We start from the raw sequence: 12,496 nt of genomic DNA, 5'->3' as shown, positions 1-12,496 counted from the left end.
CTTCATAAAGTATGGGTCACACTTCATTAGTGAAAATATTACATATGAAGAGTATGAACTCTGAGTCCATACTGTATGAGCCCAGCATCGATACCGCATTGAACCCAGCGTCCATACAGTATGGACTCAATGTCCATACCGTATGGACTCAGCGTCCATACCGTATGGACCCAGCATCCATACCGTATGGACTCAGCATCCATACCGTATGAACAGGAAGTTTATACACCTACTTTTCCATACACGACATGTTTAAGGCACGTATCTCTCTCTAGTCATGAAAGCCAGACCGTATGTGTGAGTAGTTCTTATCTTAGATTTTCCAAGCAATACAGACTCTCACCACATAACCATTTTTCCAGTGTGTACTTACTGGTAAAAATCCTTTTTCAAAATAGAATCACAAACAATTGATACTTTTTAGTTTCGGCAATGAATGATCCACTATCCGGAAACGAACAGGCGGCAACGTGGATGATTGAGTTCTCAGACCGAAATTCCAAATCGAGTGGGCGTGATGTATCCGCAAAGCTCCCTCAAGCTCGAAAATCGAGGAAGCTGTCCAAAGTCTCCACGAAACTCGTAATTTCTGATCAGTCAAAATACCGATACGTAGGCATAGTTGCCACAACATGCAAAATCTGTGATGATTGATTCACTCTCGTATAACAGAAAACCAAGTGTGTTAATGGTTAATAGAAAGCAGAGCACTTTTGATAATATTTTACGTTTTTGGAGCGGGATTTTTCACGCAAAAATTTCTCTCGAGTTCATCAATCTAGATAATTTAATTTTGAATATTTACACATCAATGCGTCTGACAGTTTGAATTTGGAATTTAGCGATAGTACCCACAATGCGTTGCGCCAAAGTTGAGGATTCATCTTGAGTTTCGGAGACAGTAACTCCCTCAAAAGTGAGATATTTGGACCGAGTTTATTAGAAAGGAACCAACTCGCATATAGCTGAAACTGAGAAAAAGAGGTTTGCAGTTTTATTCCTCCAGACTCAAAGTAAAAAATAGCCTTTAACCCCTCTTTTCTTAGAATACTTTTTTTTCGACTTTGAGTTTTTGGCAGAAGAAAATACACGTCTAGTGGAACTCAAAAACATTCCTAACTCAATTTTTTCGAAAATGCGGGTTGTTTCCTTTCTGATGAACTCGGCAACCGTGGCAATCATCGTTAATGGTTTCAGATTAGGGGTTTCAATAAATCGATCCGGCCCGATTCAAGTTGATCCCGATCTGAAAACGCTCCCACGGGCTATGCCAGAGCAGCCGGCAAGACAGAGCAGAGCGTGGCTGAATTATTAATCAGTGCGACAAAGCCAGCCACGGCCATCGTTTGACCCCACTATTATTGCCGTTTAACGCACGGCTTTCCATGATTGTTTCCCCAGGTTCCGAAGATAACGTCGTGAAATCTGACGTATTAAGCTGTCAAGTGTCCGGATGATCACTCAATCCGTTTGAAAAAACTGTGGTATTGACCTAGTTTGACAGAAAAAAAGGAGTCGCGTTTTGGGGGGAAATGAAACAGTAGTATTTTTCGATGGGTGTTTGCGCTGGTCAGCGAACCGTGTTTTGATGCTTTTGTGTGGATCAGCTAAAATAATACGATCTGTTCAAAAAGCAACTCTCTATACTTTCCATATCAACCGAGATATCGCGCTTTGAAAAAATTAGGGTTATGACGTCATCCATTGCGGTAGTGACGATGTACTCATGAATTTTCCCGGAAATTCTCGATTTGTCAAAGGACTTTTGGCAACTCCTAAAGGCTCACACGGCGTTTTTCCTTAGCACGGCAGTAGAAGAATTGACCCTCCTTCATGTCAATCGCGGCTTAGGAAAGGTGGAGGTTAAACTGACGTGCTAAGGAAAAACGTTGTAGGAACATTTAGACGTTGATTTGTTTTCTAAAGATACTTCTGGATATTTTTCTCTGAAATTGTCAGGCACTGTCTAGATTAAATTACAAGCATATTTTTGGAACATTTCTTTTATATCAAATCCTTACTCTTTGAAAATGTGTTTTCTATCTGCAAAAATTATTGAAACTTAAAACGCGGATTGTGCAAAAACGGTGTCCCGTAGGAAGTTAGCGCAATGCTGACTTTTGATCAGCATCCACTGACGAGTTTAAATCAATGAAAAAATTGAAAATCGAGTAGGCCACACATTTCCATGAGGAGTGTCCGCTGTCCGCGGCCCTTTTGGCCAGGGGAAGTCAGGGGACCAGAAAGTCAGGTTTCGAGTCAAGGAAAAGCAATAAATGTCAGGGAAAGCCAGGACATTTAAAGATTAAGAAATTTTTTGTGCGGATTGTGCGAAAACGGTGCCTCGGAGGAAGTTCAGGAAAGTCAGGGGACCAGAAAGTCAGGTTTCGAGTCAAGGAAAAGCAATAAATGTCAGGGAACGCCAGGAAATCCAAAGATTAAGAAATGTATGGAAACCCTGCTTTTCCATCCCTCCAGCAGGCTGATTATTGAAATTGGTAGACAAAGCTATAGACAAAGAAGACATGAGGGGTGTAGAGCGATCTTATAGGTTGAAATGGGTTGTTCTTATAGACTAAGGAGGTAAATGATGGACTAACTGTCGGGTTTCTCGTGGATTGCCGTTAGTTAGTCTATTACCTATACGTTCTTTGTCCATTGCAACCACCCGCTTCCACCAATAGGATCCCTCCGTATCTGTTTTGTCTTCTTTGTCTATTGCTTTGTCTATCAATTTCAATAATCAGCCCGCAGTCTACCACTGGTTAGCGTTGGGTTGAGGTATTCGATGAGTCTCCTTCAATTTGGAAGTCGAAAATAGCCTGGAAGCCAAACCCAGGTGTGTGTAAAAACGCAGCGATCATGAATCAATTAGGCGGGTAGACCCAGTAGGATTAATGCGTTTTTTCAATCAAGGAATCGGAACTTCCCCACAACCCTCCTGAAAACGCGCCCCTGTTGAAGACCCCGCGTCCCCCGCGGTTGAGAAACGGAAGTCGCCCTTTAACGGAGAGACCCGCGTCGAATCCAAGATAAATACCCACTCGACGCTTGATTTCCTCTTCAACCCTCTTCTCGCCTAATCGTAGCGTCTTGTTACTATCAATTACCAATTAGGCTCCTTGATGCTCTCGGAAACGCCCTGGTACGCGACGAACGTATGGCTTCGTCGATTTTTAAAGTAATTTAATGGAATTCAGTCGTTCAATAACCATTAGGGACTTTGTCTAAAACATCAAAACCTAGATGTATATGTTGTCACCTAGCGCCCTTTCTTTTCGACAATTTTTTGAGCGTTCACCACGTTAGTAGTGTACGCTCTTTTCCGTCGTTTTGCATCGGGTATGTTACTTATCCATTCGTAAAGGCCCGCACTGCTCCATGGGAATCGGCGCCATTTTTCGTGGCGGGAAGCAATACCTAGTTTCTCAATTTTATTTATGTACCGTTTCTACCTTTTTTCTCCTATTTTGTGCACTTTATGTAACGCCTGTATGATTGTCTCTGAAAAATTAATATCTTTGCGTTTTAAAACTCTGCAACGTACTTTTATTTAATGACTCTTTCAAGCATCGTTCAATGTGTTCGTTGTGCATCGTTCGTGAGCCCTGTCATGCATTTATTCTTATGGGACACAGGGTTCATGTCTTGATGCACGTAGTTCCGTTTGACAGAAATACGTTTAATAAATTGTCGAATATCGGATGATCGTATCGAAACGGAGAGGACGCAACGCGAGATTGATACCGTTCTTCACGGGGGTCAGATTCTCTCACGACGGACGGTCAAGTCGAGGCCCGAGGGGTCATGAGTTATGACCACCACCACTGGCGGTCCTGATTAGTGCGCCGTAGGAGTTGGTTCTTCCATCAGTCAAATCATCCATACCATTTATACTCAATCAATCCGTCCTGTTAAATTCGTGACTTCTCTCGTACTTGTCGCCCAAAAATTCCGAGCTTTCGGATTCGTCACTCCCTCCCCTTCCCCCAATGCGCATGGAGGTTTTGTGCGGTTTCCTCCTCTCCTCTATTCTACCGTTCTAAGGAAGAACGCCGTATGAGCCCTCAGGCGTTGCCAAATTTCCCCTGGCAAATTATAAATTTCCCTGAAAATCAGTGAATATTTGCCTGCTAATTTCTCGGATAATTTCGTTCGTAATTTGATCCAAAACGTCTGAAAATGCCAAGGAAAAATATTCATAATTTTCCTCAAAAATAAACATTTTATCGAAGGAAATTTGGCAACTCTGGTAACAAGTTTTTTACAAAATTGACATATTCATGATTTCATTTAAAACTAATCTCAATGGTTTTTTAGTGAAAGATTCGCTCCTAGATTGCAATTTTTAAGCATCAAAAAGTCAGTTTGAACTTTCTTTCCGCCATAAGGATCCATGTAATTTCGAAACTTCAAACGCACGTACTTCATGAAAAAGCAAAAAAAACTACACAATGTGCGCCTTGTCCGCAACCCTTAAAATACCTGCGGTAGTTTTTTAGCACTTCAACTGTTTAAAAACGTGTTCAAAAGAACTCTTTAAAAAAGTAGCGTTTTTTAGCGGCTCTGGTGCTTGCACTAGAGCTGCTATTCCGGACGGTCCCAGCTGGGGAGTATCAATGCAGCATGTTACATTGTAGAGACCGCGCGTTGGTTGATGGGAATCGGCGCCATTTTCGGCTATGTTCCTTGTCATGACTTTATTTTATTGCATACTGTTTTATTGTTAGTCAATGCTATGTTGTGTATTGTATTTTTGGAATCATGGTGATACAGTCAACAATTCAAAACTTGTTTGTGCTTTTATCTCGTGATGGAAAAAATGTACTTTACGTTCAAAATTTGAAAATTTGAATTTTAAAGTTTTCGCGGTTAAGGAAGCTTTAACCACTGGGTTGGAGCTTCCTAGTCATTTATTCGATATCAGCTGATAGCAAACAAAGGTTACCAGGGAAACCGTAAACGTCTAACAACTATCGTGGCCATTGGGGCGATTATTGAAATGATATCGACTGTATGTCGCCGCTTACGACAGGACATAGCCCTATCTTAACTGTGTAATATATCGCAATTCGATATTGTTTTGATTTTTAAAAGGAGCAATTCATTCATACAGTTCCGATTAGTTTTGGCGAACGGGCCCTTAACCTACGGCACTCGGCTCATGGGAATTTTTTAACTCTAAATTTTTTAACCTAACTCTTCCATTCCGGGAACATATTTATTGAAAACGGCGACTTTTTCAACAGTCCTATTTTTATCTACAACATCTAAGTGGCCCTTCATAATCATTTAATTTTGGCCCCTGGCCAGAAAAAGGTTCGGAAATTGCAGTGATTTTGCCGAAAATGCTGAAGTAAGTAAATTTGGGCATTTTTTTTCCTTCTGCAAACTCTGTGGAGAAGCACTTCTCCTCCAGTACATCTATTTTTTTACTTATCTCTCGCAAGGTACATTTACAGAAGGTGTGTTCCAGTATTAACAGTTCAGATTCGTTGTTTTTTTATTATAACGCTTATTTCGGAAAGCAATTATTACATTGTTCAATTCTACTGACTTTCAACACTCGATTATACTCCCGGCAAATTCTGCAGCAGCGTTTCATATGTTGACTCTAATGCTTCCAACAGCCATCCGATGTCTAAGGGTTTATTCTTAGATTTAGGGATTTTCCGGAATTTCCAGGGATTTAGGGATTTTTCAGGAAATCTAGGGATTTTTTTTTGATGAGGTAAAGTTACCAAAAATCAACTTTTTAACCTCAATTATAGCTTCGACAATCGAAAACATTTTTTCATCTATATTTTGTAGGCCTTTTTGGCAACACTATTTTCCCCGCAAATAAGCCGGAAATTAAAACGATTGTGTCCTTCGATGTACTTGACATTCAACTGCATTCAACCTGTTAATAATAAGAAATCAACTAATATTCTTTCATTTTATTGGTCTGGATTAGCACTGCTTTCAGAGAGCGCCAAAATTCAAACGAGCTAATCAGATATAAATATTGCAAATCGCTACATCGAATGACATCATGATTCTTCATAAAAAAATGGCGCTTTTTGCAAAATCTAGGGATTTTTTAAGTATATCTGAGCAAATCTGGGGATTTAGGGATTTTTAGCGAAATCTAGGCATTTTTTTTCTTCCCCGCTAGGGATTTAATATCGGAAGACTGGCTTCCAGTATCGCAGCGTTGATCGTCGCTGATGTCGAAATGGAACCTAATGCCGGACATACTGTAACACCTCCATTCCTCAATTCCGGTGAGGAATACGTCTCTACCCTTAACTCAATATAAATATACAAATTGATAAGTGAGTGCTTTAGTCTCCCGAAAACAGAATTGCGAAACTTAAAATTGGAGAAAAATGATGAGTAAATGAAAAAATGGAACCAATTGATGGAAAAACCGCATGCCATTCTGACACAAAATATGGCGTCTATCGAATCACCTTAACTAAATAAAATAACCAAATTTTCAACTCTCAAACTATCAACTATCAAAATTCAAACTATCAAAATTTCCAACAATGACAAAAATGATTGTAATATACCTATAATGTAATGAAATATACACGCTCTAATCATTTAATTTGTATTACCTTTATGTTATGTACCTACATGTTATACTATTTTTATAATAAATTTTGCCAACATGCTTTTCAATTCAGTCTACAACATTTCATTCCGACGTGGCAATAATGATTTATAATGCCCCTAAACATTAAAATGAATTACAATAGTAATGCCGCATTATAATGTCGTATTATACATCGCAACGATTCATGTCCTACTGATTATTGATTATTGTAAGATGAATTCTGTTTTCTCTGATTGTATGTTTCATACGTGCGAAGCAAGTACGGGTCACTAGAAACGTGGTTCGTACGGGTGGCTGATGAAATTGATCTTCGAATACCTTTTGATGAGCTAGGGAAATGGAACCATCTGCATCTCATGGACAATAAATAGTTGCCGTAATTAAGGTCATCCCGTGATTAAGGTGCCGTGATTTAAGTCATAAATTCTTCATCTAATTCTTGATTCATCTCCAAAATGTCTGCTAAAGCTTTCATGCGCTTCTCCTTGTATGCATGAATGAGCAAATTGGGTATCGAACAAGCGGACACTTTTTGAAAATTTAGATGATTCTGGACAATATCGTACAGAAGTCCACGAGCTGCAGATAGAACCATTACCTCTAGCTCATCAAAAGTTATTCGAAGATCATTCAACAACCTCTTTGACAAGTTGCAAAAACTTTTCGTTAACAATAGTGTCACACGGTACTAGGAATATTTACTATTTAACGAACCTTATATTTCCCTGACTCAGTCCTAAATTATAGAAGTATGCGTTACTTTTCCAGCAATCCAAAAAAACAATTATACAAAAAACCAATACCTACACTTTCAGATATAAAAATGCAAATTTTTTGCAGCCTCGCTAAACGACTTATCAACCAGAGATTTTTTAGGAAGCGGACCTCCAAAGAGCTTTCAAAATTAAAAGTATACAACAAGTGATAATGCCATGTATTCGCCATATCAAAGCCCAATACACATTTATACACCGGCTACGTAAATCTGCTAAGTTACAAAACATGAATCGACAGTTGTCGGATTGTACATCAATGACAAAATGTGTCTAGGCCCTCATTCTTGACTACAACTACTGCCCCCAGAGCCGCTCTCCGACGCCAATGCGTTGGAGCTTCCTGCTTGTTTAGACTTCATTGGGATACCTGGCGCGAATTTCACTTAAATCTATATTTTCAAAAAAGGTTTCCATCCAGAAACATCTTGAGTAATTTTTCAGGGACTCTTGAAAAATCCTGATATGATAAATTTGCGACCAACAGTCTACCGGTTGTTGACTTTTCGAAAATTTAAATATTTTTCAAAATTTCTTTTGAGAGTCTTGGCTACAAGGGTTGCCTTCTCGAATCAAAGCTCTAAGTTTCACTCGAAATATTTAAAGCACCCCTTTTAAACGGTGCCGAAAAAACAAATCTTCATGTAGCGCCCCATTCGGTTTCACTCGTGGCTCCTGAGCGAAACAATGACTCTGACACAAATTCACGTCCCCTTCAGGACAGAAGGCGTGGTGTACGAGGTTCCTATCGAAAGCGAAGCCGTGGGTTGGACGAAAGGAAGGGGGTGTCGCGTGGCTGCGACTCGACTCCGCGCAACAAGTTGTGCCCGGATGACGTAGTAGGCGTGACGCAAGCGTGTTGCCGAGAGGACTCGTTCTGCCTCTCTCCGCATGGGAGCGTGATGGTCTCACTGGAGACGCGATCCTCTCAACAGCCGTAATTTCGGCCGCGGCGTTCATCGGCTCGTTGGTCTAGGCGTATGATTCTCGCTTAGGGTGCGAGAGGTCCCGGGTTCAAATCCCGGACGAGCCCGCGGAAATATTTTATAGAAAATTTTAGTTTTTATGATTGGTGAGGTTTTATTGTTTTATGCTAAAACTCATTTCCTTTATTACTTTCTTTTTCTCCCGTCAATGAATCGATTCGCAGTATTAGTTTTTCTTCCATCAGTGTTTTAAAATCCTTTCCCAATGTTTATTTTATCATTTATTTCATGTTTCGTTGCTCAAATGTTACTTAGCTGTTTCCGTATTTTTGTCACAATTTTTGTTTAAATATTCACGATTTTTATGACATGCTCTTTCATTTCTCATCTCATTTTTACTTTTCCCTGGGGGTTATCTTCTTTTAATTCTTTTTTTTTCTCTTCTTCCTTTTTTCTTTTTTATTTAATTTTTCTTCGAGTATCGGAATATATATTGCTCCGAAAATGTTTAATTGTAATTAAATTTTAATTTTCTAATATAAATATGAGGCGGAACGGGTAACAAAACTGATAAAACATAAAAAAGAAAATTTTACTAAATAGGTAACTTATTCTTATCTGATTCTAAAAAGTAGCTAATTGACACTTAGTAACCAGTGGCTGTAGTAATGTAAACAAACAATTTATTTTAAAAAGAAATGGATTTTTCTCATGACTTTTCTTAACAAATCCACGTGTTCAACAATAGTGATTTTACACCTACGGTTATGGTTTGGGTAAACGTACAATTGAAGATTGAACCATGCACCCGTCCGCACTAAAAATGGGGAAGATGAGACGTTTGTAAAGAGGCATTTTTTTTTTATCATTTTCACGACTACGTACTAATGAAAAAAGCGGGAAATATAGGCAAACATCGTCTCTTCCCTTCTTCAGCTCTGCCGACACCTCTGTATTCTGTTTTATTTCATACTAATCTCTTCCCTTTCTCCCCCCACCCCCTTCTCATCCTATTTTAGCTTTTGATAAATGGTTACGATGAGTCGTGAGCTTTGAATGAAATTATTCATCGTTCCATTCGAGGTTGCCCGATGTAATTATAAAACATGGAGCTATTGAACCAAAGAAGTTTTCACATCCGCTTCCTCGCGAATTTCCCCTCCGTTTGGATGCAAATAAGTTTTCGAGATCGATTTTCATTCTATAAATACTATTATTGATCAAGCGATCGGGCCATTAACATTTGAATTTAAACTTAGGAGGGAAGAAAGGAAAGAGGACGGAAGATAGGACCCGAATGCCTTTACTAGCTTTGTCAGAATTTTGTTGGGTTCATATTCTTCTGTAGAAAATACCATGCTCAAAAATCGTTAAATTTCATGAAAAACTGAAGAAGTATGCATTTTTAAATGTCTAGTCATGAAATAATCACCATAATTTATTCATTTTGTCACCCAACATATGAGAAAAAAGTTCCCGAAATGCCAAGTAAACCGGAAGTGTTTTTTCTTTTTTTTTTGTTATTCCTCTTTCTGATTTTGTGCACAATGTCTATATCCATTCATGTATTTCCTTTTTCTCCATCATTTAACTTTTTATTTGCCTCTACTTTTTCTCCTTTTTCTCACACTTTATTATTTTTGTTACGTTCTTACTCCTTTTTTTAAACCCCCCTTTTAGTACCCCCTTTTTCTTTTTTCCTCAATTCACATCGCTTTTTTTCAGTTTACTTTTTCTTTTTCATTTATCATTTTCTGTTTTCCTCCAATCTTTCCTCAAATAGTCATCGCTGTACAAGATTTACCGCCCACTTTCCCGAAGCAATCGTCCGATCAAACTTCGATCGGACATTACCGGAACGATCGATTATCGACCTTTCCCCCGTTCGAGGCTACGGAAAAGGATCGATTATTGAGGTGCTCGTTGCGAACACCCTGTTTATCGATTCTTTTACATAGGTTCAAACTGCAGATAAATTGATCGATCTTGATCTCCCAATGTTCGGGGGTCACCCGGACGTCAACGGGCACGATCGGGGATGAGCGATTATCGATATTTCCCCTTTTGAATCTATAGTAAAAAATCGATTACTAAGATGTTCTCTGTTTATCGATCCTTTTACATAGGTTTAAACGGCAGATCAATCGATATAATCCTGATCTCCCAATATTCGGGGGTCACCCGGACGTCAACGGGCACGATCGGGCAACCGGACCCTTCATCCGCGTCAGATTGCCCCATGACCGATGGAGGGGAGGGGGGGGGGTGTTACCGCATTCCATCGTCCGCACTCTGATTGCACTCGGAGCACAATCTGTACCCGATAATTACACGCCCCCCCCCCCCCCTCTGCCCCCCCCCACCTTCGCGGGGACCCGGGGCACCCCCTCGGGAGGGCACACACGACGGGCGCATCGGACGACGCATGCCTCGTAGTCGAATAGCTGCGGTTACGCACTCGTCCAGCTCGAGTGACCACTACGTTGCCACGTGGAGCGCTTAATTTAATTAATTTTCCGCAGGGAAATTAATTAACATGTTAAAGGTGATCTTTTAATACACTGGGGAAAAAAAAAAAAAAAAAAAAAAAAAAAAAAAAAAAAAAAAAAAACCATTGAATCCAGAGTCCAGACTCTTAAAAACATCGACAAGAAAAAATACTGTTGATTCAATCGGACTTTTGCTTAAATCAAGAACCAAGCCTCTTAATTTGAGCGGATTTCCCTTTAATTTAAGGTTAAATCTGATTGAATCCAAGAGTCCTTTTTCTTCTCAATGTTTTCAAGAGTCTGGACTCGAGATCCAATGTGTTTTTTTTCCAGTATTTGATTATTTGCCTAGGCATTTGAACAAGGTGGAGAAATGATGCTGGGTCCACACCATTTCGCGGGGATTTCCTAGGCATTTGATGAAGAGCCTGATATGACAATTTGCCCGCGACGCAGATATTTATCTTGAAAGTTATCTGGCAACATCGGAGGATAAACCCGCGCTTATCCGGCGAACGGAGGACATTTCGTGCGGCATCAGCGAAAAATACCAAGTAAGCCGTAATAATAATCCAGAAAAGCGAACCTTTCCCGGCACCTCACCCACGAGTGCAAGTATGCACGTGGTTCGATTTCAATAAGAGCGCGTGAAACAAAATAGCCGACCGCAGAGTTTCCTCGGCCGCTGTGCCCAACTGCCCGAGGCTGGAATTTGAGCTTAGCTTTGAAAATGTGGAAACGGCTGTTGAGGGTAAGTTGGCGAGTCTCTCTTCGCACATACAGGTCTATAAATTCCATGCAATGTGGTGGAATTCTCATCAAGTGTTGGCGAATTCTTCTGAATTTTCTCTCGCGCTAATGAAGCCTGGGGGCTGAGGGCGGGTTGCGCGGACGAAAAATCGTGGAAAATCCACACCATGCACATTAATACACACCATATCGACGGTGAAAATACCAAACCACGTATCTCGTTTGCGGTGTTTAAAAATCTCCGCTCACATTTTATTTTTTTGAAGTAGACCAAATCAATAACATTCCTTGAAATTTTCACCGAATTTTCTTCGCACAAAGAGGGAAAATCACAGAAATTTTCAAGACTGGATGTTAAGTAGTTTTCCATTTAAAAAATAAAGTATGACAGGAAGTCTGCGACGTCGCAAACCGAGATACGTGGTTTGGTAGTTTCACCGTCGATATGTATTTTCAGAAGCTATTTATTTTAAACGTCGTAGGTACATTCCATTAAATTCAGCCCCCGCACACAAACCGTCCAACCTGACGAGTACATTCGGCATGTCATCTGTATAAGTGCATACATTTCAATACAACTGTCTCTTACCCAGGTAGATATTTTTGACTTTTTGTGAAGCAAGAAAAGCTTTGTATGTAAAGCTTGATTTTTTGTTGGCTTTTCGGCATTTACACCCATTTTTTAATTTGCTCGGCAAATTCGGCAATGTATATATGGACCACATTTTGCGATAAGGAACCACTACTTCGGGTTCATTTTAGGAATAACATGTATGCCATTGGTTTCCCTATATGCAAAAAGGCGCTTTTGTGGAAGAGCCTTAAGGTCTCGATACACGATCATATTCCCGTACCAATTACCATCAAAATGTCGGGAGTCATTAGTCTTAAAATCATTAATTTGCTTAGTTTTAAAATGAAAACTTGGCAGAAATGTTTCCTGTGGCAGGAAAT

At 39.8% G+C, this 12,496-nt stretch overlaps 1 protein-coding gene and 1 non-coding gene across 3 annotated transcripts in view; both read left to right on the top strand.

The window, feature by feature from the left end:
- Positions 1-12,496, top strand: part of ec (ubiquitin specific peptidase echinus) — a 393,787-nt gene that overhangs the window by 162,499 nt on the left and 218,792 nt on the right. The window lies entirely within an intron of this gene.
- On the top strand, positions 8,339-8,410 carry TRNAP-AGG (transfer RNA proline (anticodon AGG)). The gene has a single exon. It is a non-coding gene; the product is annotated as a tRNA-Pro (tRNA).

Source organism: Bemisia tabaci, chromosome 9 (genome assembly GCF_918797505.1).
Source record: "Bemisia tabaci chromosome 9, PGI_BMITA_v3".
In the NCBI taxonomy this organism is placed as follows: Eukaryota; Metazoa; Arthropoda; class Insecta; order Hemiptera; family Aleyrodidae; genus Bemisia; species Bemisia tabaci.
This window is presented reverse-complemented; position numbering and strand designations above follow the sequence as displayed.